Genomic DNA, 26,064 nt, shown 5'->3' on the forward strand with positions numbered 1-26,064 from the left:
AGTCTACTTTTCTCACCATGTAGTCTCAGAGCATAGAACAGGTCAGAATCAAAATAAATCCTTAACCTCTGCTTCTCAACACAATGCAATTGAACTTACCTTCCCATTGTAAACAATGATACACTTGGATAATAGAAAGGATGCAAATATTTCCAGGCATCCAGGCAGTGCAGGACTGTGGTCTTTGGAAAAAGGAATGAGCACCAGTTAAAATCTACAACCACCCTAGCTTTGTGCTTGGGGACACTTTTCTTCTGCAGTGGAAAGAAGTGGGTCTTAAACAATGAAACTGTGTGGCTAGGCTGAGAAGGCAGAAATTAGAGTCTTGGTGTGCTGTGGTGACAGAAAGACATGTATCGATGAGGCAGTGGCCTGGAGAAGAGGTTGCTGGGCAGAGTGGAGGTCCTGGAAATCTGTGTGGAGTCTGAGCACAGGCCACTGGATGAAGGCTGGCCAGTGCATGCTCAGGAAAATTCCTCAAGGCTAAACGGATTTCCCTTTGCAGGGCTGAGACCTGAACATGGATACTGAGATCAGAGGTGTTCTCCCAGTGGAGAGAGCTCACTGGACACCTTTGGTGTCCAGTTAAGACCCCAGGTAGTGTTGTGCTTAGATATAGGGATCGTGTTTTAGAGAAGGGATTGGCAAATGCTAAGCACAAGAAATCTAGCATGGATATATAAATAGAAGACAAGGGGAGACTTCAAGCCAAGAAGCATTACCAGAGACAGATAAGTGACATTACATAATAGTAGTGGGCCAGTTCAATCAGGGGACCACAGTCAAATATGTGTATGTGCTCCATAGTGGGGCTTTAAAGTCTCTAAGATACATGAAGCTGAACTGACACAGCTGAAACAGAAACGGGGAAGTCTGCATCATAGTCAGAGGTCTCACTCTCCACCCTCTGCGGTTTATAGAACAAGATAAAAAATAAGTAAGTATATAGATCACATTCCACAGTGGAATATAATTTGAATTCAATAAGAGCAAGAGACCTAGGAAGTCTTCAGGCATTGAAACTTTAAACAATCCATAATGTGGGTCAAAAAGAAAATCACAAGAAGAAGGAGAATATAATTTAACCTAATTATAATACAAACACAATATATCAAAATTTGTGGAAGGCAGCTGAAGAAATGTTCAGAGGGAATTTCAGAGATTTACGTGTTTACACTAGAAAAGAACAGTTTAAGAATTGATGATCCATGTTTCCATTTAAAGATGCTAGAAAAATGAAGGCAATTTTAATACAAAAGAAGTAGAAGAAAGAACAAAATAAAGATAAGGACAGAGATCAATAAAACAGAATACAACTAAACGATAAAAAGGAGAAAATTAACAAATTCAAAAGTTAACTCTGAAATACGATCCAGCGAAAGAAGCTCAAGGAAATCATACAGGAAACACCAATTACCAATATTGGGAGTAGAAAAGGACATGCTATGACATCCTAGAGTGGTTTCTAAGGTTATTAGTATCATAAATAAGTTCATATCAATAAACTCAATAACCTTACGCCAAATGAATGAATGTATTAAAAAAATAACCTATCAAAACTGACACAAGAAGAAATAGAATTGGGATAGTTCTGTGCTCATTAAACTATCAAATACATGATAGGAAAGAAAAAGAACTTTCCTATAAAACTTTAGGCATAAAAATTCCACTGATCAAGTTTTTCAAACATTTGAGGTCAAGATAACAACCTTCCATGAATGCTTTCAGGAAATCCAGATGAAGGAAAATCTTGCTCAACTTCATTTTATGGAGTCAACTTACATTCAACACCAAAATCTTTAAAGAAAAGACATTTTTAAAGAAAAGACTTTTAATGACTAATATTGATGATAGACATGTATACCATAATCCTTAATTTAATCTTAGCAAATAGTCAAGGGTTTATCCCATGAATGCGAGGTAGGTACAACATTAGGAAAAAAATCAATAGTTATAATTCACCACATCCACAAAACAAAACAAAAAAAAATGTAAAACAAAACAAAACAAAACACAATAATCTCAATGAATAGAAAAAATGCATATGAAAATAATTCTACTCCTATTTAAGGTGAAACCTTGCAGTCAACTAGGAGTACAGGGAATCCCTTCACCCTGATAAAGGGCACTTACCAAAAATCTGTACCTAACATCACTCTAATGGTGGGATGTGGAATGCGTCTCCTTTGATATCCAGGCCGAGGCTAGGATGGACCCTTTCCACACCTTGACTTAACACTCTACTGGATATTAGACAGTGCAGCGCAGAAAACAAACCCGTGGAAGGTATCCTGTTTGGAACTGAAGAAATAACCCTGACTTTGTCCTAGATGACATGTTTGCTTGATGACTTGTGGTGCCTGGTTTTGTTGTTGTTGTTTTGTTTTGTTTTGTTTTTTTTTTTGTCAGAGAGAGTGAGCACAGGCAGACAGCACAGGCAGGCAGAGGCAGAGGGAGAAGCAGACTCCCTGCCGAGCAAGGAGCCCGATGTGGGACTCGATCCCAGGACCCTGGGATCATGACCCGAGCCGAAGGCAGCCGCTTAACCAACTGAGCCACCCAGGCGTCCCTGGTTTTTGTTTTTATTTACCGTTACGGAAAGAAGCTTTATCTCACGCTGTGTATTATTCCCTTTTCCCCCAGAGGCTCATCCTGGGCCTCGAACGGTGGTGAGTTTACTTCTTCACTGGAGGAGCTGCTGCCCCTCGTACGGTGCAGACTGTTCCCATCTCTACCCACTCGACCCTCCCCACACTCTCTCATTGTCTCTCCCTCTCCAGACCATAGCACTCATGCGGTTTTTAATGCATCCTACAAGTGACATTTGAAAAATCGTGTATGTTCCTCTTGGTCTGTCTCCCACTGTCAGAATGTATTTTCCACCAGGTCAGGGACCTGGTTCAAGGTCAGGGAATTGGCATTGGTAGTTTGGCTCAGTGATTTGTTCCAAGAGCCTGGAACTGTCTGGCGGATAGTGGGCTCTTGATACATTTTTGGTGGGATGAATGAATTCATGACCAAATGGGCTGGAAGTGGAGACTAACCCCTCACTGGAGAGGTGGAACCAGAGTCATTATGTTCAAAAGGAAGCGGAAATATACATGTAGTCAGTGAGAGCTTTACAGTAGGTCTGCACTGACCCAGATTGGGAAGCCTGCCTTGATTAAACACTTGGGGAAAATAGATCCGTGGGAAGACCTATTCCTGGCCTCCTTTGCTATGCTGCACTCGACTTCCATTTACCAATTCAGTTTGATGAGGGGAGCACGATCATTATATCGTCGGAGGGTGCCTTGGGACCTGGAGTGGCAGCCTGTGTTTTCACTCAGCAGAATTTTTAATCCACAGCTTCTAGGAGCAATGGAGCCCCTGCTGAGCAGCAGGCACCTCACAGGCACAAACAAGTCCTGGTGTAAAGATATGCAGGAGGTGATCTGCCCCAGCACCGAGCTGCATCTGACATTCCTCCCCAGCCGGGAAGAAGCATGGGGAATACCAAAGACCTTTTCTTCATGGCATCGCCAGCGACTTTGTCCCAGAAAGACAGACCCCAGCAACAAAGGGACCTTTCAAGCAGTCCTGCTCTGGAGTCAGGCAGATCATTTTCTGGATAGGCTGACAACACGGGAAGGTGACTGTGGAGTTGGGCCCCTGTCTCTAACCGCGGCATTGGTAACTTCGCGAGGACTCAGGGTAATTAAAACATGCCGGGCCCCTGGCAGTCGGACACCAGCTCATTAACTCTTGTAGCGACATTTCTGAGGGCCTCAGCCGCATTCCTTTATATTCATGTATGCTTTCCCTGCTGTTCTGAGAGTACCCAAGCTGCAAGCTCTTGCGAAGGACGATGGATTAAAGCATTATTTTTGTTCCCGCTCCCTGGAGCTTCTTTTATGATTTAAGGTACGGAGGCTTTGTCATTTCTGCTCAAAAGAAGTTGGGTTCAGAGAAAGGACCCCAGAAGCATTTTCAGTCTGACATGACGGCACTGCCAGCTGCTATCTGGAGGCCCGTGCTCTGGGTGCGCTGGCAAATGTGACGGTGACAAGGGGAATGTGAATTCTCCATGCAGGTGCTGGACTGTTGCACAGACTTCTGGCCGCGGGTCGCCCACTGAGAATGCAGGACAGACCTCAAGGAAATGGGCTTCAGGGATGAAGCTGAGCTCTGGGTCCCCGTGGCGTTTCATGCATCACCAGACAACGGCCTCCAGGGCCTGCTCCACACTCCAGTCTGTTCTAGAGATAAGAAACCTGAGCTTTAGGGCAAGTAAGTAACCCAACCAAGGTTAACTTGTTGGTAAGGGAGGAGCTGCTTTTACACACACAAGCTCTCCTCTTGGCCCCTAATTCCCTCTCTTACAGCAATGTGGCATCACACATGAACACGAGGTGGACAAAGAGGCAAATAGGGCATGGCAGCTATAAAGAGATTGTCTTGAGCTGACTTTATAGGAGACGGTAATTGGAGACACAAAAAAATTACCTACAAAATGTCTCTTTCCTGAAATACACACTCACAAATGCACAAATGAACAAAGGAACAGGTTCTGAGTCTCTCCCCCACCCCACACATTTTACACTTTTTTCTTTCCTTCTTGCTGTCTTTTTTTTTTTTTTCTTTTTTAATGTCAGAGAGACACCAGGACATAAAAATACTGCATTTGGTTAGCATTTTGTGAAGCACAGATTAGTAAATAAATACCTCATGCCTGCATGCCGCTGCTGAAGCTATAATTAGCCACAGGTGGGGTTTCTGCTGTCGGCTGTTTACTGCAAGGGGTGTGCAGCGAGTAGCCTGCTTGCACATGGCCCGGCAGCTTCTGGTCCCAGCATGACCACCATCAGATGTCTCTTTCTGTCCCGGGGCTGGGTGGTCAGGAAACATGTTCTCCTTGTCTTGTCCTTGAGAACCAATGCGATCGCCAGGTGGCCCTGGGGTGGCAGGCTGCCAGTATTTTGACATCATTTATGGCGTGGAATTAATGACAAAGAAATATCTTCAAATCTTGAAGGTTTCAAAAATGAAAAGTAAAATCATGTCACACAGCTTGTTGAAAGTGTATTTTTTTCTTTTTTTCTTCTTCTTCTACTTTTTTTTTTTTTTTTTTTTTTCTTTTGGACTCAGTCTCTTTTCCAGAATGGTGGGAGACTCTCTCCCATTAGTTCGGTGTGAGGGAACTCAGTTACAGCAAATCTTAGCAATGTTTCACAAGACGGATTTTTGTCATAAGCTATAATCCAAATACATATCTTTGTCCAGAAATAGTGCAATTTGTAATCCTCCCTTCAAAAATGGTGAAAGACCTGCTCTGTCCAGATTTAAGCCAGAAATAATTCACACTGACAAGTAGGACGATTGATGGAATCCTAGGGATAGCAGAGACTATTAAAATCTATTAGAATACAAGACAATAGTAATAAAAAAGTTGATTTATTTTGACCTAAATATTCTCTGAAGAGACCAATGGACGGTAGCTGTGATATTACCTAAGAATGACAATTTTTTGATACAGTTTCTGATAGATTAAATTTTTTGGTTGAGTTCTTCTATAAATGGTTGAAGAACTGGAATGAAGTACATACCCAGAATGGAGAAAAAAAACAGCGTACCCATTCCCTGGATCCATCAACAGTCTGTGACAGAGAGCCGGATGAACCCGCCGTGGAGATGGTGCCCGCACAGAGGTGAACCCAGGCCACGTGAAAGGGTGTCAGGACAGTTGGCGATCCTGGCGATGCTCAGTGTTCCGAGTTTCAGCCATCATAAATTTCCCAATTTTTCTGATATGGATTCCTTGCTTTCCTCCGTCGATCATTTGGTGGACACTCTTACAGCCAATGCCAACTGAACAAGAGGGCTCTAAACCGGCCACTGGTGAGGTCGCCTTGCGTTCTCCTCAAATGCTCCATATTTGAAATACTTTGTATATCCATTGACATTTAAAAATAATACGTACATTATCTCATGTTTTTATTGATCTAAAACTATGTAACTGCCAATCAAGGTTTATGATCAACGTGAGCTCTCCTTTGCCATGGACACAAGGTCGTACAGCAGCAAGGTGAGGAGCCCGTGGTGGCTTGTCTGTGGATTACAGGCTGGGGCTTGGAGCTCAGGCCCTAGCTTTGTGATGCTGGTTACTTGGTCCTCCTCTCTCTCTCTCTCTCTCACTCACTCACTCACTTCTAGAAGATCAGTGGTGATATGTTGACCTTGCAACATTGTTACACGGGGTGCTGAAACTCCAGGGTGGGAAATGCTGTCCCATGTAGACTCTTCTAAATAGGGTAAACCAGATGCAAAGGGAGCAGGGCCCTTAGAATCAACATTGAAAGCAAGTAGAACAGCTTCTCCGCATGACACCATTCAGCTGCCATGAGGCAGCTGGTCCAGATGGTGCTGTGTGGAAAATTGCATGGGGGCTACATGGCGCTGCACCTAGGATACCATGGGCCATGAGAAGGTAGCACCCATCTTTCTCCCGGGTGTTAGGTGCTGCCCACAGCCATCTAGAGAACCTCTTACCCAATTCATTCATTCCAGAGTTGGGGACAGTGAGGCCCAGACGCTGGAAGTTAGTAGTAAGACAACCTGAGTTAATCCTGGAGTGGAAGGTTAGGGTTCTTGCTGCAGATATACACTATTCATGAATACTGATAAATATGTGATAGAGCACATGCTGGGATATATATCTACAGTATTGAGTTAGGAAGTATTGTTATTATCATTGAATTAGGATTGAACAGCCAGTGTTTTTAAACCTCCCCCCCCCACTATGTGCCAGGCCTTCTGCAAAGTGCTTTACATACATTACCTTAGTCTGAGCTCACAAAAAACCCTGTTTTTCAAATGAGAAATAGAAGCTCATAAAATTGAATAAAGATTAAATTGTTTCTCCAAATATGTGCAGTTAGAAGTGGCTACATCTGGAAGCCAAGCTAAGCTCTTTGATGGGACAGCTCCTATGTCTCGTGGTGCGCTGCCCTGCACATGCCCCAGGGATTTAGGACACAATTGTCCTTTTATTCCTCCACAGCACACGAATCACCGACAAATATTCACTTCTGCCATCCAATAGCCCCTTTTTACTACGAAGCCACTAAGATCTGAAAAATTAAATGACACAACAAAGGTTCTCAAGAATGAACATAGACTGGACATCAAGCTTTGTGAGTCCAGTGTGGCTGTGTCGTCACTGCGGGATGTGACACATCTGTCACAGGCAGAAGAGGAATCCCTGCAGACCAGGACAGAAATTGGGGAGAAAACGTTTCACCGAGGAGATGGGTTTGAACTGGCCCAGGAAGTGTGGGTGGGGTTTTGTTAGCAAAGGAATAAGGAAGGAGGATGTCTAAGAAGAAAGGCTCCTTCAATAGGACATCTTTGTACCAAATATAGTCCATAGAAGCTTCCCCCTTCTCAATTCGTTCTGTAGAAATACCGACAACTCGATATCCTCACAATGAGGTTCTTTTGATATTAAGTAATAAGCTCTCTCAGATAATTTCCAGCGTGGGCTTGATTTCTACTGTGTTACCCTGGTGAGATGCAGAGAAGGGCTCTGGCACAATTAGCCTCGGATAAATGCTTCTCCACACTCATTCACTGACATCATATCGCCGGGCTTCTTAACTGTTTCCACAGAAGAACTGCTCCAGGAGAAAAGTGAGGTTTTTGTTTTGTTTTGTTATTTTATTTTAATAATTTTTTTCAGTGTTCCAAAATTCATTGTTTATGCACCACACCCAGTGCTCCATGCAATACGTGCCCTCCACAATACCCACCAACAGGCTCAACCGACCGCTCCAAAACCCTCTGTTTCCGAGTCCACAGTCTCTCATGGTTTGCCTCCCCTCTGATTTCCCCCAACTCACTTCTCCTCTCCATCTCCCCATGTCCTCTGTGTTATTCCTTATGCTCCATAAGTAAGTTAAACCGTACGATAATTGACTCTCTCCGCTTGACTTATTTCACTAAGCCTGGTCGGGGTGATGGATGCTGTCGAGAAACAGAGTATGGGGACTGATCGATAGTTTCAAAACTTCTGGGGACTCATAGTTTATCTTATTTCAGTTAAAGTTTGTGTTTCTTTCCACAATATTCTTGCATTTGGTTTACTATAAGATACGTTTTCAGTGATGATCCCTTACAATAATCACTGTGTCCCATTGGACACACTGCAAGATACTTCAGAGGGAGGCTCCCCCCACATCCCAGTTTGAGAAGTCCTGTTGTGTCCACTATGACTATCAGGTCCTCACATCCATGTCCAGGCCACCCTGTGACCACATGACTCTGTGGATAGAAATAAAAACCTAGTTTTTCTTTGGTAGACAAGAAGTTTTAGCAGGAGAGATAGGAAAGGCAAATGAAATTCAACAACAGAGTTTTGGATTCAGTTTGCATTTTAAAATACACATCTTGTCAAGACCTTTTCACTTCTAATTGTTCCAAGACTCCTGCTAATTAAAGTTGATTTCTACTTTGAGGAGCTAAGTCTTTTAAAGCGTTGTCTCTTTGAGACATCAGCCTGTGACATCTGCAGGGCTCGACATTAATCCCAATTTCCAAGTATTCCATCCTGAGAAGATGCCTCTGATGGACGCTGACTGGCTTTGGAAAGAGCAGGAGCAGAGGCCATGAGCAAACCTAGAGACTCCGGGGAGACTGCTCTCTGGGTGCACGAGGAATGCTTGGTCACCACTGAGCGTCCGCCTCTGTTCCCCAGCCCCCCACTCCTGGATGGAGCACAACATTGGCTGGCCAGAAACTCCAGCCTTCTGTCCCAGGGAACCAGAGTGTCCACGGATAACATATGACCTGTGAAATTTTATTTATTTATTTATTTATTTATTTATTCCCAACTCTCATGCTGGTCAGGGTCTATGCTTTCTAAACAATTCTTGAGGCTGTGATTATTAGTCATGTCAGTGCCTTTGGTTCAACTACCTCAGTGTGTAGCAAATGGTCAGAAATAAGGTGGAATAGGAGGATAGATAAGGATGAAAGCAATGAAGATATGTTGTTCAGAAGAAACATATTGGGGAAGCAAACACCAGGCACTGGGAGGGCTAAGCGTGTTGAGTATACTGTTGGGGTACAAGCCTCTTCAGGGAGATGGCAGCTACTCTCCTGGGACGCGTGGCTGGAGGGCTCCGCAGGTTGAATGGGAGCTGCTGGGAATTAGCTGCACCTTGATCCCTCACCCAGACTGGAGGTTGAGAGGCAAACCCCTCACTTGCTTCTTTGTCAAAATTCTGCAAAGATTTTAATCAGGAATTCGTGGTAAGGTGAACAAGCAGATCATGATAATGAAGAAGGAAATTGAATGCATTTGCCTGATGGAAACCATCAGCTAGAGTTGAGGCCATCAGCTCACTCACAAAGTGTTCTTTGTTGGCTAGAGGCATTGGGCAGTCATGGGCTGTTTTGTTATTCAGAGCAGTTGACCACTTTGCTTTAACAAAGACCCTCAACATTTCAGGAGTTTAAGAAAATGGGATTTATTTCTCACTTCCCGGTACCAACCAACATGGTAGGAGAATGAAGCTCTACGCTGTCGTCAGATGCCCAACTCCTTCCGCCGTGGCTCTGCCTCTTCAGGCTCTGGAGCCCACACTTCTTTGAGGAAAGTAACAACATTCCGCTGGCCAGAACTGGATCGGGTGGCCCCAGGTAACTGTTGGGGAGCTTGGCAAAAGGAGCCAGGCTGGGTGATTAACATGAAGAGGACACATGTCACCAGCACAGGGACACCTGGGTCCCTGTCACATCCTTTTTCTTTATCTTCCCACATCACACCCACTTTGTGCCCTACCCTGCCTGCCCCGGGACCCAGAGGGTTTCTTTCCCCGCTTCCCCAGCAAAGACGGCACTGTTCCACTGGTCATGAGGCCTGGGCTCCCCCCATGTCCTCATCTCCTCCAGCCAATTATCTTAGTTTCCCCACAGAAGGGATGTTGGATCTGGTAGGATGCCCCCTGTACCTGAGAACCATGGCAGCCCTTCCTGCCCCCAGTGCCACTGGAGACACGTGGTGCTTGGCATCTCCAGTGGCTTGCCAAGAGAGGGCAGATGTTACAACTAAGAAATATGGAAAGTTAAACGACCTGAGTCCGTGGGAGACAGAGACAGACCGGGGGAGACAGAGGTGCCTGTCCTTCCTCCCACAGCTACCCAGAGACACAGCAGTTCCTCATCACCTGTCTGAGATGAAGCAGTGTCAGCTTGGTAAAATACCACTTTGTTTTTGCATTCTCTTCCCTCTCACTCCCCTTACTCCCTCCCTCATGCCTGCTTTCCTGAGACTCCATGTCTCATCCATTATTAGCACATAAACTTTGTCCCGGGCTATGTGTTCTGGAGACCCTAGATCAAGATTCTCCACAAACTGAAGTCATTTACTCATCCTCAATGGGGAAAAACCATCCCCATCAACGGCTGCCTTCAGCTTGAGGTCCAGGATCTCTGGGTGACACTCACATAATGTAATTCTGTCCATGCAGACTCCTTAGAGATCAGCAATCCATAAGCTAACAGGACACATTATCTATCCCACTCTCCCCAGCTATAGTGGTGGAATACGATAATCACAATAACATTCCCACATGGGAAAGAGAAGAAGGAAGAGTGTGCAGTGGTCACAGAGCTGTGGCTGTTTCAGGATTCTACAGAAATATGAACTCCCTTGGGGGTGCTGGGAGTTCTGAGATAAGCCTCAACTCTGTTCCGTAATGGGAGCTCCCTAGTTTGTTCACTATCTCCTGGAGACCCTGGATCCTGCCTTTAGGATGGACCTACCATGGTGGCAACTGAGAGAGTTCGGGGAAATACGTACTTCTTATCCCTACAAGACTTTTGCAGATTGCTGCCTTCCCAGAGGTTTTAGCGCTCCCAAAAGTCCTTCAAAACTTCATAAGCTTCTGATCTGTTTGCTACTTATTGGTTTCAGACACAAATAATCACATCTGTGGACCTAAAGCTGAATATTAGTAGTATTATTTTTTATTGTCATTACTACTATCATTTTGCTACTTAACTGTCCTCCCCACCCTTGAGATTGCTACTTTTAGTCAACCTGAAACAAGGGTTTTGGTGGGAAGTCAATATCGGAATCATTCAGCATTGTGAGTCTTAATGGGCTTTTGTTAGCTCCAAATTACTTATTTGTTAGCTCCAAATTACTTATTTTCAGTAGTATCTTTTTCTTGTAGTCTGAGATCCAGGAGCAGCCAGCTTTTATAAACCCATTTTATGGACATTCTCTTTTTCCCTTCCTCTTTTCCTTGGAAATGGGCAATGCTAGCTGCGACGCATCCCTTTTTCTCTCTTTTGACACTTGGCTACATGGAATTGCTAATAATCGATATGGCTGTAGATATTTATTGTCCCCAGAGCTGCATGCACATAAGCACATGGTCTTTGCCTTGCCTGACAAAGAGACCTTCACATCTCCAGTTTTCCAGCCTTTGGGATCAGTCACCTCACTACAGGTGACCCAAATATGAAGCAGTAAGTATGTAAGCTTTTATGTCAGAATGCCACTCCCAGGAGTCAGTGTCCACATTGGACGGGAAGACTAACAAACACAACATGTCAGTGGCTCTACATAGCAGATGACCCATTTTGATTACCTAAAACTCAAAATTGGATCAATGGAAAAAACTGCCCTATCCAGTCATTAGGGTATTTCGTCTTGTGGCTCCCTTTCTTTTTTGTTCTTTGAGTCCTTTTTTCTTCTGCTGTAGTTTAGGAAAGTTGAAGGGGTTATGGAGAGGCACCAGGGAGGTGTCTAGGGGCCCTGCTCGCCTGAGAGCATGTCATTTTTCCTCCAAGTTCATTGGCCAAACTCAGTACGTGGTTATAGACAACTGCCAGGAAGGGTGGAGACCCATTAGCCACTTTTGTGCAGAAGACCATACAGAAATGGGTCTTGGTGTGCTCAAGTGACCTTTCCACCAATGCCCAGACCAGCATTTGCCAACATCCCTTTGCTAGACCACTGGGCCTTTACTTTGTAGAATGGCATCAGACATACTTATTATGACAATTATGCATAAATATCATGTATTGTGGACTTGTGTTTCCAGTTATCTATTTTACCACTGAATGCAATGCCTACAGTCCAGATGATATCTTTCTAGATAATATTTTAATACCTTGACGAGGTTGCAAAAATAAAGTGCTGTCATCACTGAAGCCATAATGAAGGAGTCGCACAAACAGGACTCGCAGGAAAGCTATTTTGACACACTGGATACACACAGGGGAACTGATGGATCTATGGATGTCTTCTCTGTAAGTGAGCCGGCCAACCCTGTGGCCAGGTGGTACTGGTGATACTGGTTAACGTTGATGGACCATGTCTTGTACATCACTGTGTCTTCCTCAAGACCATGCTGGATGGTGGGTTTTACTGTTACTGTTACTGTTACTGCTGGAAAGAGGAGAATGACTTCAGAAGGTGATGGGCAATCTGTACACTCAAGCTGCTCTGCGTTCTCCCACGCAGAGCAGTGGGAGAAAAATCTAGAAAAATTTAAAAAAATTTTTTAAAAATTTTAAAAATTTTAAATTTAAAAATTTAAAAAATTTTAAAGAAAAATCTAGAAAAATCTAGAATAATAAATAAAATAAAACCTTTCCACACTAGAAAAATCTCTGTTACTGACATGAGTTCAGCCTCAGGTGGTCCTACACAAGTGGAAAGATAGCCTGTGTCTCCCTGAGACTTGACAAGGTTGCAAACAAATGAACTTCTAACAGCTCCCTGTTTTTATAAATCTCACAATTGGAGAAGTTGGCATAAACATATGACTTCATTGCAGATTTGTGCGGTCAAATCCTTAGTGACTCAGTGATTCACTGTTTGTCAACATTTCTAGGACCAAGAGAGCTGCTAATTCTTCTCTAGGTAGGTGGGACCGCCCCTCACCTTCTCAGGCTGCATGCTGATGACCATGGACACCTTCCCGAAGTCTCTCGTGGAGTCTCCCACTCAACACAGGGATTTTGCTAGATGTTGTCGAATTGTTTCTTTTATATGAAAATCTCTAAAATTCAGATCTTAGCCATTGTCCTGTGGATTTTTGACCAGAACCTCTCTCCACTTGCCCCGAAGGTGACGCTCACCTCTTGAGGTCACTGTGCTGGTGAAGGGGAACAATGTTGGTTGTGAGGTGCAAGTGGGCTTCCTTCTCTCCCCACCTCCGGCCCCCCTCCCCTCCTCAGAGCTTGCCAGAGAAGTCGCTCTCTGTGACTCGGTCTTTGAGGCTCCTCTTGGTGGCAGAGTTATGTCAACTGCTGTCACTGCATTGTACAGGAACAAACACTTGGCCCTCAAAATAATCATTTGGGTCTGTGTCTTCTTAAAGTGGTTTCAATTTTTGTTTGAGGAAACCACAAAATTAAATATTACACTTTTGATGACACCTTAAGATGCTTTGAGGTGGTGAGAAAGCAGGTTAGTGCGGCTGTGCTCTGGAACCTTACAGTTTAAAATTAATGCTAGCTTCTTCAGTGACAAGGAGAGCAGACAAGTTCTCTCCCCACCCTGTCTCAAGCTCCCCTTCTCCTCCTGCTTCCGCAAGACCCCATGCTTGACTTTCTTCCCTTAGGGCAAAACCAAAGCCGTTTCTTGAGCCCTTCCCCAGAAGGAGGCGAAAACAATGTAGTAAAGTTTGGCCTCACTGACATGGAGCCTGCCTGGGCAGGTTGTCCCCACGCCACCCCACCTGCCTCAGGGAAGGCGAGGGGCCTCCTGCAGTTACGGGAGGAGTAGGCTTCCTTCCTTGTCTCAAATTCTGTAGGAAAGAGAAGTCAGGACATTGCTTAGAACCTCCTCAGTGGGCTGTCGGTGTGCTTGCCGAGGAGAGGGAGAGGCACCCTAGCTTGGTTCTTATACAGGCATGGTGATTGCTGGGAGCAAAATGGACAGGGTCCTAAATTCCAGGCAGAACTGTCCCGGTGTGGTGGTCTGTCTGTGGGCGAGGAGACGTTCCTCGCCTTTCCCACCATTCACAGGCTTTTCATTTCCCCTCATTATACAATACACGAATGTATTTGTGTATTGGGTGAATAATTTGCGGTGGACCTACCATTTTGCCACAGACGTCTGGGCGGTGGACCTACTAACCAGTCTCTCATATCAGGTAACACGTCAAAATCTCTCTGTCCTTGGATCAAACTTATCTATGTACAAGTCAGAGCCTCTGGATAGGATCTACTAACAAATCACATAAAATTAATGTCCTTCTAGTATAAAGCACAAAATAAAGCACACCAACAGTGGAGCCTTTATTTCCTTTATGTATGCAGTTTTCGAGTCTTTTTCAAATGGCTTTCAGAAACAGTGGACATCGGTCTTCTGGTCTTCGGTCTTTGCAATTATTCAGGCCTCAGGCCGACGTCATCTGATTAGGCAACCACAGGAGTCTATTTCCAAGGAGAACTGAGAGCCTCCAGGGGAAAAAAAATCCATCTTAAAGATTAAAAGAAAAGGGCCCGAGATGAACATTTTTCATTCCATTTACCGCTTGTATCTGAACCCCTTTCTATGTTTGTGAATTTCCACCCGTGCATGATGATGGGCAGAGTAGTCCCCACAAAGGTGTGAAGTGGGGGACCCTGGCACTGAGCTCTGACCCCAGCCCCCAGGTGCCCAGGACGCAGATGCCACAAAGGCATAGGGCACTTACTTAAACACCAGGGGCCTCAGATGCGGGCAGCATGGAGGGTTCCCTCTCCACAATTTTAGCAAAATTGTATACTAGATGCAACCATGGGTGCACAAAGGAGCATTTCCAACCGGTGGGGGGGACTATGCTTTCCTCTGCTGACTAGTTTCTGCATCGGTGTTCTGATACCAGGACTGTTGGCTGAGCTCTGGGCCGGGTTCTCTCACTCCCCCACAGCCCTTCTCATGCATCCTCTGCTGAAATCATCCGGAGTGGCCTTCTGTTGTTTGCTACAAGGACCTGTGACTAAAGTGCATAACCCACACTAGGAGAGTCGGACGTGTCTAAGGGAAGGATGTTCAGAGCTTGGTCTGCAGTATTGTCCTTGTCTGACTCAGTCATTCCAAGAACGATTTGCAGTTTTCATGAGTAAACATTAAGTGTATCCCTGTGAGCTGTGTAGGATTTTAAGAGGTCAAGAACAAACTTATCAGGGAAGTCAATACATTGCACCTAGAATCAGAGCACCTGGATTGGAACCTCACCTCTACACAGATAGACGAGTCCTTCATCTTGGTTGTATTGCAGAGAAGGGGCAGTCTCCCAGGGTGGACATATTTAATGCATCTGAAATGTACTACATAGCCTTAGTCGTGTGTACGGTCTCTACACTCAAACCCTCTTTATTTGCAGAGAGATCTGTACTGTATGTTTTAAAGAAAGAGTTAATAAGGAAAGATATTCATGACTCTTCAATGTAAGTGATGAATTTTGACTGTTTTTAAAATTCTAAAGCTCCTCTTCCTTGAAAAAAAAAAAAAAAACACCCTCGTTCATGTTCCTCCTCCTCACAACCTTGTGTCCTCACAAATGCTGATAGGAATGGGTCCAGTGGTGGGGAAGGGGCCGTGTGTTCCAAGCTGGTAAGCGGCATCCCCAGCCACGGTGACTGGTTCAGAGATGGGCACTTGGAAGTCTGAAAGCCAGGGGCATGTAGTCTCAGGAGCTGTGACCATCACCTCGGGGCAGCAAGAGACCAGAGTGGACAGAGCAGATCTAAAAATATGAGAGATAACCAGGTTCTAATGACTTGATTTGACCTTTTTGGCCTCTGACTGAAACAAGCTGTGTCTTTGGACACAAAGATTATTTATCCTAAGCCAGGTCAAAACGGGGTTTTGCGCTATTTGTAACTGAAAGCACTCTGTCTGATTCACTGTCAATGTTTTGGCACTTGGAAGTTTCATTTTAGGTGTCCCTGTAGTGGTGAGTGGCATTGCAGGGAGGCCCTCGTGAGCTGTCTCAAAGAGCCAGTCTGGAGGAGGTGTAGGACTGTTGTACAGTCCTGGACAACTGGGGTAGGACTATGAGCTTTAGAACTGGAACTGGGTCAAAGAAACACATGTACACACACACACGTACACGTGTACATACACACAGACATGCACATATGCACATGCACACTGGTCTATACACACATGCTGTGTGAGAACACGGTATACATTACTGGAAAGGGCTCTGGCTTGGAGTTCGGGAGATCTGCCTCTTGGCTCCGGCACTAATGCTTCCCACCATCTTGCTAAATTCACTTAGAGTTCACTCTCGTAAATTCACGGTGGCATAGATAAATGACTGAGGTTTCGGTGATAATCAAAACTCACGCAGTTCTACAAGACAAGAAAGGACACTTGTTCAAAATGCAGATTCCCTGGTGGGATTCCGAGGCCAGTGAATTAGCAGCCCGAGGGCAGGGCCCACAGAGGTGTGTCTGCCACATCATTCCAGACGAGGATTGTGCCCAGTTGAGTGGACACCCAAAGCCACTCTTTATCCTCAGAATACCATCCGATGTTCTTGTGGTCTTCACAGCAGCCCTTGGGGGTCCACAGCTTTCTTTGTCCACACAGATTGTCTGGGGATGGCCACTTGTCTCCAGGGTGGGGATATTTAAGCCCCTAGATTCAGCTGTATCTGAAGCCTGCATACCCTTGGACTTTTTCTGGTTCTGTGAATAAACACATGTCCCTTCTCATTCAGTTAGGGTGAGTTGGACGTCTATCAGCGGCTGTTGAAAGAGTCTGGGCCATTCCAAGAACAAATGTACTCTGATACTGGGAACCCCATTATGTCCTGCAGTCACCCAGAAATCTGCAATAGAAGAAATTCTTTTCTTCTCTCCTTTGGAAAACATCCCTTCAATGCTCCAAGGTTCTTTCACCTATAGCTATGCAACGCGTGTGTAATCCGTCTCCTACGTGACAGCCCATTAGTTGTGTGAACACCTTGTCATGCTTTCTCTAAGTCTGTTCTTTTCCAGGCTAGAAACTGTCAGGAGTTCACAAAGGAAGGGTCATACATGTGTAACGTTGAACTCTATCTCTGAATGTATCCAGCATTTTGAGTTATCTACCGAGAGAAACCCGTCTTTTATTCACCTTTTGCGGATATTTAGATATTTCAATTCCACCCTTTGGCAAATGCATTCTCCTGCCTGAGACCAAGTGGGTAGAACTCGCAGAAGTTCTTTAGTTAGAAAGCTGGGCTGTGGCCAAGGTTCAGGTCTTCGGCACATGTGCTCGTTAGGAAGTAGAAGTATCCAGGCACAATGCATGGAAGGCATTTTACTCCCTGCGTCCTCGAGGAGAAAGCAAAGATTACAATTTATTCTGAGATTTCTATCTGAGATGGTTAGTAGATCACTAGTGCTGTGTTGTAAAAGAGTCTCCGTTTGTCTCTCAGTTACCTGCACTGGGTTTCTGAAAGCTTTGCCAACTTGAGGAAGTGGGTCATCTATAATACATAGTACTTTTGGTCTGAGTCTTTGGCAGTTAATGTTAATTTTTAGAGAGCATGTCTGCATCCCTATTCAGATATAAAACTACTACTTACGACAGCACTCACAACAACATGAAAATGATAACTCTTATGTGTTCAAGGACTCGCCCTGTAGTGGGCAATATGCCAAACATGTTATATGTGTTGTTTTATTTAATAAACTTAATGATCCATGGATAGCTACTATTGCTTTCTGTATGCAGATGAGGACCTGGAGGTCACAGAGCTGAGATAAACTGGCAAGAATGCCTCATGAGCTAGAAGTGGAGAAGCCAGGTGGGCTCCAATCCATGTTCTTCAGTCCTCGTCTCCTACTGTCCCCCACTTTGTCCCTAATGTGAGATCACAAATAGGGCTTGCTTGATTCTGACTTTAGCATATGGAATTGCAATTTCCCTCCATTTTCCATCTTGCTTCTGTCCTCACTACAGCCTAAATACAAGTGTACTTAATATTAACAGAAATTCAAAGTCATTGCTTCCTATTTTCTTTTTTCTTAAGATTTTATTTTTTTAAATAAGTAATCTCTACATCCAACATGGGGCTCAAACTTACAGCCCTGGGATCAAGAATCATATGTTCTACCAAGTAAGCCAGCCAGGTGCCCCCTATTTCTACCTTACATCCAAGGTAAACTCACTTCTTTTTTTCTTTTTTTAATTTTTATTTCTTTTCAGCGTAACAGTATTCATTGTTTTTGCACCACACCCAGTGCTCCATGCAATCCGTGCCCTCCCTAATACCCACCACCTGGTTTCCCCAACCTCCCACCCCCCGTCCCTTCAAAACCCTCAGGTTGTTTTTCAGAGTCCATAGTCTCTCATGGTTCACCTCCTCTTCCAATTTCCCTCAACTCCCTTCTCCTCTCCATCTCCCCTTGTCCTCCATGTTATTTGTTATGCTCCACAAACTTCTGGTTGTCCAGTGCCCTCAACATTCCAATGCATCTGTTCTACAAAGGTCTTCAATGACTCCTTTATAGCCTCCATCAAGAGGCTTTTTCCATGCCTATTTTGCCATTACTTGGCCTGACCTTTGCAATAGGAGTGCTCCCCAGTGGATTCATGTCCTGTAGCTGCTGTAACAAATTTCCACAAACCTGGTAATTTAAAATAAGAAAAATGTGTTCTCTCAGAGTTTTGGAGGTCAGAAGCTGAAAATCAAGGTGTTGGCAGGGCCCCATTCTCTCCAGAGGTTCTGCAGAAGAATGTGTTCCTGTTCTCTTCCAACTTCTGGCAGTCATGCTGTGTCGGGTAGGGGGAAGCATTCCTTGTCTTGCAGTGCATTTCTGTGCTCTGTCTTCATGCAGTCTTCTCTGCGCTTCTGTCTCAAGACTCCATCTGCCTCTCTCTTGTAAGGAGAGCCGTGGTTGCATTTAGGAATAAACTGTCAAAATTCTAAACGTAATCACATCCTTAGCAAGACAGATCGCTTCCACAGGTTGTGGGGATGAGGACATAACTTGGGGCAGGGGCATCATTTAACCCATCTCACCCGGTCCTATCCTTAATCACACTTTCCTCCTGTTCTTGCGACCACTCTTACTTCACCAGGAGCCATATTCTGGTTATTCTCTACATCTTGGAAATTCTCAAGTTTATAACTAAGCTCTCCTTAGATCTTTAGATCTCCTTTGGGTTTGTCATAGTTTTTTTCATATGCATGTGCACAATCATGCAGGGCATACAGGCTTGTGGTGTGAAAGAAAGATGCTGGCCAAGCTCTGTCCACACTTGTTTCTCAGTAGGATAAATTTCAACTCTTACTTGTTGACTTTCTACTGTTGACATGGGGAGTTTTATGTCCTCCCAGCTTCCCCGATCCTTAACCTAACATACCACAATGTTTTGTTGAATTGATAATGTTCATGCTATTTTAACTAGACATGTATTATATGAAAACCTCATTTCCTTTCTTGTACAATGTGTTTTTGCTTTCCTGAAAGTCAATAATTATTTATTTACTTAGCTTTTTGCTTAGGTTTTTCTTTTTGCCAGTCATTATTTAATTTACCCAAAATTCAGTGCTAAAAATGTAGATCTCCTCTTACTATGTTCAGATGTATCACGTGAATCTCATTTCATAGCTGTCGTTCCTTAAATCTCATGTCGGCCTGACAGTCTGTTCTCCTGTAGGCCTGCTATGCGGCTGTGGTGTGAGCTTTCCCTTTGCTGCCTTTCTAGGGTTTCCATTGTCTTTTCTGAGCTATATCTATATTCCCTACATTTCATGTCGCTTTGAGTTCATTTGTGCATTTTGGTGGACTATATTTTCTTTCGGCATGATGCTTTAGATTCTTGAGAAGCTGTGAACCTGTGAAGTCATCTTTATTGTAATTTCTATGATTAATCCACATTCTGGCTGGGTATAAAAATATAGGTTACAAATAATTATTTCTCATACATTGGGAAGGCAATGCCCTAACAGAGGACAAACTCTGCAGGACATCCTAAGTTAGCACCTCCTGTAGGACTTTACTGAGAGGCAGACTTCTCTCTTGACCCTGTCCTGCTTCCTTTCCTCCCTCCCCTGCTGGATTGATCCCAAGGTGCTTTGTGCAGTAATTTTCTTGCATGCGCAAGGTCATCTTGGAGTCTGCTTCCCTGGGGACTGACCCGTAACGCTGGTGAATGGCATCACTATTCAGCTGGAAACAGTGAAGTCATGTGTGATGTTTCCTATTCCCCATACCTTGGCTGAGTTTCACAATCTAGTGTGTTTCCCTCTGTCAGTTTGTCTCCTGCTGCTCATTTCTCCTACTGAAATCTTCATCCCCATTTAATGTTGTAATAAATATCTTCTTTGCCTTGATTCCTTCCCTCTGTGGTTTATCTCCCTACTATGGGGAGTCATCCTTTTGGGTAAACATGTGTGGTGCTGTTACTTCTCTGCTTAGAATGGCCCAGTGGTTCCTATAACTTTGCTTGAAAAAAATCGCACCAATGTGAACGTTATAAAGAGCATCACCATCTGGTTTAGCCCGATTTTGCCTTCCCAGCTTCAACCTAGGACACATCCTTCTTGGTTCCACATTTTCTGCACATTCAACATTTCTTAAAATGTTGTAAATACACCATTGCCAACTGCATTCATTTGAATTCGTGCAGCTCGCTGTTCTCTTCCCTTTATCTGAAAAAGCCTTGTGCTACTTTCAAGCCATTTCAACATTACCTTCAGGATCTTTTGTCACCTTCCCCTGGCATAGAAAGTTGCTCCATTTTCGTCGTACCCAGGGCCTTCTCTAGATAATACCCCTCTTACAGAACACGCTACATGGGGGTCTTAAATATTTATATTCATCTGGATTCTCTCTTGACTAAGACACCTGCAAAAGCCGAGGCTATTTCTCCCTTATGTGACCTCAATCCTCACCAGGTGCCTGGCACAGTGATGGCCAATAAAGGTGACAAGATAAACAAATACATGAGTCAGCGTTGTGTTACCAAACATATTTGTGGTTAGCTTATGTATTTATACATTTAAATAGATAGTAATCAAGATAGGGCTTTTATTACTATTTCCATGTTTAATTAAATACTTTTAAGCTCTGCTTCATGTTACTGAATATATAAGGGGAGAAAGGCACAGCCTTTAAGAACAAGCATGCATTTAATTATTATTATGCTGGATAAACATAAGCAGATAAGTCACATTATACATCTTCTCTTCCTCTGTCCCTCCCCGCCCTCCCTTTTTTTCTTCTTTTTTCTTTTTGGTATATTTCAGCATGACTTCTGATAGTTTTCCTGATCATGTGGCTCTTCAACTAGACTGAATCTAGTTATTTTACACTACCTCTTTTTTCGTTGACTAAAATCTAAGCTCCTAGACAAATGGAATCTTAACTGGAATATTTACTGTGACCATTGTCATGTGGAGGGAAATACAACTTTCATTTTTATTTATGGATTCATTTATTCTTTTGTTTCACAAAATCAATCTATCTATCTATCTATCTATCTATGTGTGTGTATATATATATATATACATATATATGTACTATTTAATAATTTATGGCTTCAATAGATGCAGCATTATAATTTATAAGACACATTAATAAAATAAACACTCCTGATTTTATCAACCAGTCTAAGAACTAAAGATAGCCAGCAGCACTGAGAAGTCACCCAGATCCCACCCTTCCACTTGTCCTGGAAATAATGAATAGCTTCAGTTCTATGTAAATTATTTCTTTGTCTTTTAAAACAATTTTGGCTACATATTTATATTTTATTTAAAAATATTTTATTTCCTTTTACTTGTTTTTGAATATTATAAAATGGCACCACCATACTATATGTACCATCACAAACTTGTTTTTTCACTCATTATTAGGATTCTAAGTTTCAATATTTTTTTATATATGGCTATAATTAATTATTTTCAATGTTGTAGAATACTCATACCATAATCTATTTAATTCTTGTCTTGTTATTAGATATCGGAGTTGTGTTCAGTTTTTTTTTTAATTAAAAATGTTGCTTCCATGAACATTCATATGAATCAATATATATCTTTTGAGAACTGTAAGTATCTTTTAAAAAATTCAATGTTATTATATTTCAATAAATTTTTATATTTCCCCCATAGATGTACTACATATATTTAAAACAATATTTTTAGGCTTTATATATATTTCTGTGATGAGTGTGGTTTTTGAATTTTAAATTGATTTTTTGTTTGCATCTGGTAAATAGAAATTCAACTGGTTTTGTAAATTATACTTAATATTGCCCACTGATATTTACAATCATCCCCAACCTTCTAAGATAATACAGAGTCTGAAAATCTAGAAGCCATATATCTCACAATGCCTTGCCAAAAGCTTACTGGGTGAGATTCTCTGCTTGGGAGTGAGTCATCTGGATATAAGAGAAGCAAATTCATCACTTGCTTCCATAAAAGACATAGGCTGTCATGTCGTGTTTGTCAGCAGATGTGAGCATCTGGGCTTCCAGCAGAAATTCACTCAAAAATCGGTGCTTTGTGTGGCTAAGATTGTCCACATCAATTTCCAGGTTCTGTAACTCAAAATGGCTTCCCTGATCTGTGTTCCACAACCCTTTCAATGCTTCATGAGCCTCTGCAGTCAATTGAACTATGTCCTGCGAAAAAATATGTTCCTATGCTAATCTCTGGTCCCTGTGGATGGGTCTGTATTTGGAAATAGGGTCTTTACAGGTGTAATTAATTAAGATGAGGTCTTATGGAGTGAGGTGAGCCTCAACCCAACATGACTAGTGTCTTCGTAAGAAGAGGAGAAGCAGCGCAGAGGCAGAGGCACACAGGAAGGTCATGTGCAGATGGAGGCAGAGACTGGAGTGATGCATCTAGAAGGCAAAAAACGCCTAGGATCACCACCAGCAACTACCACAAGTCTGAAGAGGCAAGGATGGACTGTTCCTAGAATCTTCAGAGAGAACAGGGCTCTGCTGACAACTTGATTCTGGATGCATGGCCTCCAGAACTGCGAATAAATAATAAATAAATAGATATGTTTCAATAGTCTTAAGCCACTTAGTTTGAGGTAATTTGTTATGGAAGCCACAGGAAATGAATATAGCCTCTAGTCACATTTTCTGTTTGAAATACCCAGAGTAGTTTCTCATTCCGATTCAACCATGACTGATGTATACTGACTTCATGCTTTCTAATTTACTATTTTAAAATCAAACTTAATAATTCATCTGTGATATCTTTTGGCTTTGTCCTTAAGAATAACATGATCTTTCTCTACTGTTTTCTTGACCTACCGCACTGACGAGAACCAACGGGACCGTGTTAAATAGCCTCATGGTAGTAGACACTCTTGCCTTGCTCCTACCTTGAAAGTGAATTCTTCCAGATTTCAGTATGAAAGGTAATGTTTACCACAGATTTTTAGTAGGTATATTTTGCCAGATTAAAGATATTGTTTATATTTGTTATTTGTTAAGATTTAAAACAAATATGAATGGATGCTAATCTTTATCAAATTCTCCCAAAGCTATTGAAACCAAGTTTCTTTTAATTGTGTAGCGTGTATTACATTTATAGAGGTGTGGGTGGTAAGCCGCCTCTGATGCCTATGGGACGCAAGCTCGTGGCTGTCCCGTGGGGCATGAGGGGTCCCTCTCCACCGCGCTTTCCCTTGTTAATACACCTCAGCTCTTTATTCGAGAGTCAACAGAGAGTGCATTCCACAGCCAGACTGAGGGTATAATTCCTCAGTTTGTCACATGGTAGCTCAGGCCTTAGCTTTTAACCCACGGCATGATAATAATGAGATGATTGTGAAAATCAAATTAGTTTATATATTTCACATCTGCAAAGCAGTCCCTGACTTCAAGTAAGTGGAACATAAATGCCAGGACACTTCTTATTGATGACACTGAAAGTGGCCACGGTATGATGCTTTGTGTGGAGTGAATGTAGGGACTTGGGTTTTGTTTTTGTTTTTGTTTTTTTAAAATATTTTATTTATTTATTTGACAGACAGAGATCACAAGTAGGCAGAGAGGCAGACAGAGAGAGAGAAGAAAGCAGGCTCTCCACGGAGCGGAGAAACCATGCGGGGCTCAATCCCAGGACCCTGGGATCATGACCCGAGCCGAAGGCAGAGGCTTTAACCCACTGAGCCACCCAGGCGCCCCTTGTTTTTGTTTTCTTTTTGGTATATTTCAGCATGACTTCTGATATTTGTCCTGATCATATGGCTCTTACACTAGACTGTGTTCTGGTAGGACCAAAGTTTGTTGTCATTTAGTGCCTCTGAATTCCTTGTATGTTTCTTTGTTAATTCCAAAGAATTGAAATTCCTGGGCTGATTTTGATGATTAGGGTACAAAGATAAATTTTAAATGAATTTTTGATCTGGCACACTATTTAAAATATGAGATAAAGGTATCTGATACATTTTTGAAATTCATATTTTATTCAAGTACACCAAGTGAAGTCAGTAGTTTGTAAACTAGTAAATACCTGTGTACATTATTCTTTTTATGGATTTAAGGTCTTGAAAGATAATTTTCTACCTTCTAAGTTCTTTTTTAAAAATTTTATTTTACTTTTTCAATGTTCCAAGATTCACTGTTCCAGTGCACCATGCAATATGTGCCCTACTTAATACCCACCACCAGGTTCACCATCCCCCACCCCCCACCCCTCCAAAACCCTCAGTTTGTTTCTCAGAGTCCATAGTCTCTCATGGTTCCTCTTCCCCTCCGACCTCCCCCAATTCACTTTTCCTTTCCTTCTCCTAATGTCCTCCATGTTATTCTTTATGTTGCACAAGTAAGAGAAACCATACGATAATTGACTTTCTCTGCTTGACTAACCCTAACTCAGCATAATCTCCTCCAGTCCTGTCCATGTTTGTTCTTTTTTTTTTTTCTTTAGAATAATTTTATTTGCTTAAGAATCATGTTTCTCTATGTTAAGGCACTAATTTTTTCCTGAAGTTACTTCCTTTCTAATGAGTGAATGCATGCTAATGATCTGTGACATATAAATTGGTGATTAGTGATTATTAGCAATAACTCTGAAATATGTTTTATATAATGATGTTGTTGAAGTCATATTGATGACTATTGGTAAAACAGAATTCTTTTGTAATATTTAACTGACTTTAAAGGACATACTATATATAAAATATCTTTTTTTTTTTTACATTGAGCCAAACAGGAATATATGATTATTTTTTACTTCTAAGGCCTGTTCTTGAGTTAGAGATATATAGAAAGATATATCATGTTCACTTCAATGCAAAAGACATACCTGCTAATATGACAGTCCCGTCCATGTAGATACAAAAGCTGGGTATTCATCCTTTCTGATGGCAGAATAATATTCCATTGTATATATGGACCACACCTTCTTTATCCATTCATCTGATGAAGGGTGTCTTGGCTCTTTCCACAGTTTGGATACTGTGGCCATTGCTGCTATGAACACGGGGGTACATACAGCCCTTCTTTTCACAACATCTGGGTATTTATCCCAAAGATACAGATGTACCCTCTAAGTTCTGCTTTCTGCTGTGCACCGAATATTGCTTGGCAAATATAAGCCCTTAGAAAATACGTGTATGTTAATAAATGACAAACTGTCTTGCTTGTATAATGTTGCACAATCTGGACTAGTCAATAGACCCAAATTCACTTTAACTACTGGGAAAGCAAATAGACTTTGGAGCCACAATATAGTGATGCCAATCCTGCATCTATTTATTAACTTTTCAACTTTGGGTAAGCCACTCAACTTCTCTGAGCCTCCGTTTCTCCTTCTAATTGGTTAGAGGAAATGAAATGAGGTAATATATGTAAAACCATTAGCACTGTATTACTGTGTTTGCCTATTGAAAATGATAAGTAATCAATATATATTATTTTTCCCCTTGATCCTCCTGATCATCAGGAATTAATAATTATTGTTATTATTATTGAAATAAAGCCTTTGCATTTCATCAGGCTGACAAAGCCTATATTCTAATCTCAAGTTCAGGTTTAGATATTATGGCTGAAATAGCTTATTCCAAATCAGTTATTACACATTCCAAATAGACCAATACACT

The 26,064-nt window shown here is 42.5% G+C and overlaps 1 long non-coding RNA gene across 2 annotated transcripts; it reads right to left on the reverse strand.

The window, feature by feature from the left end:
- Nucleotides 1-14,262: 14,262 nt before the first annotated feature.
- Nucleotides 14,263-25,526, reverse strand: LOC308348939. Of its 2 annotated transcripts, XR_013967402.1 has the most exons (3): nt 25,269-25,526; nt 16,186-16,345; nt 14,263-14,482 (listed from the first exon to the last, which is right to left on the reverse strand). It is a non-coding gene; the product is annotated as an uncharacterized lncRNA (long non-coding RNA). The 2 variants fall into 2 exon arrangements; XR_013967401.1 differs by lacking the exon at nt 16,186-16,345.
- Nucleotides 25,527-26,064: the final 538 nt, after the last annotated feature.

The sequence above is a fragment of the Martes martes genome (genome assembly GCF_963455335.1).
Source record: "Martes martes genome assembly, chromosome: 9".
Classification (NCBI taxonomy): domain Eukaryota; kingdom Metazoa; phylum Chordata; class Mammalia; order Carnivora; family Mustelidae; genus Martes; species Martes martes.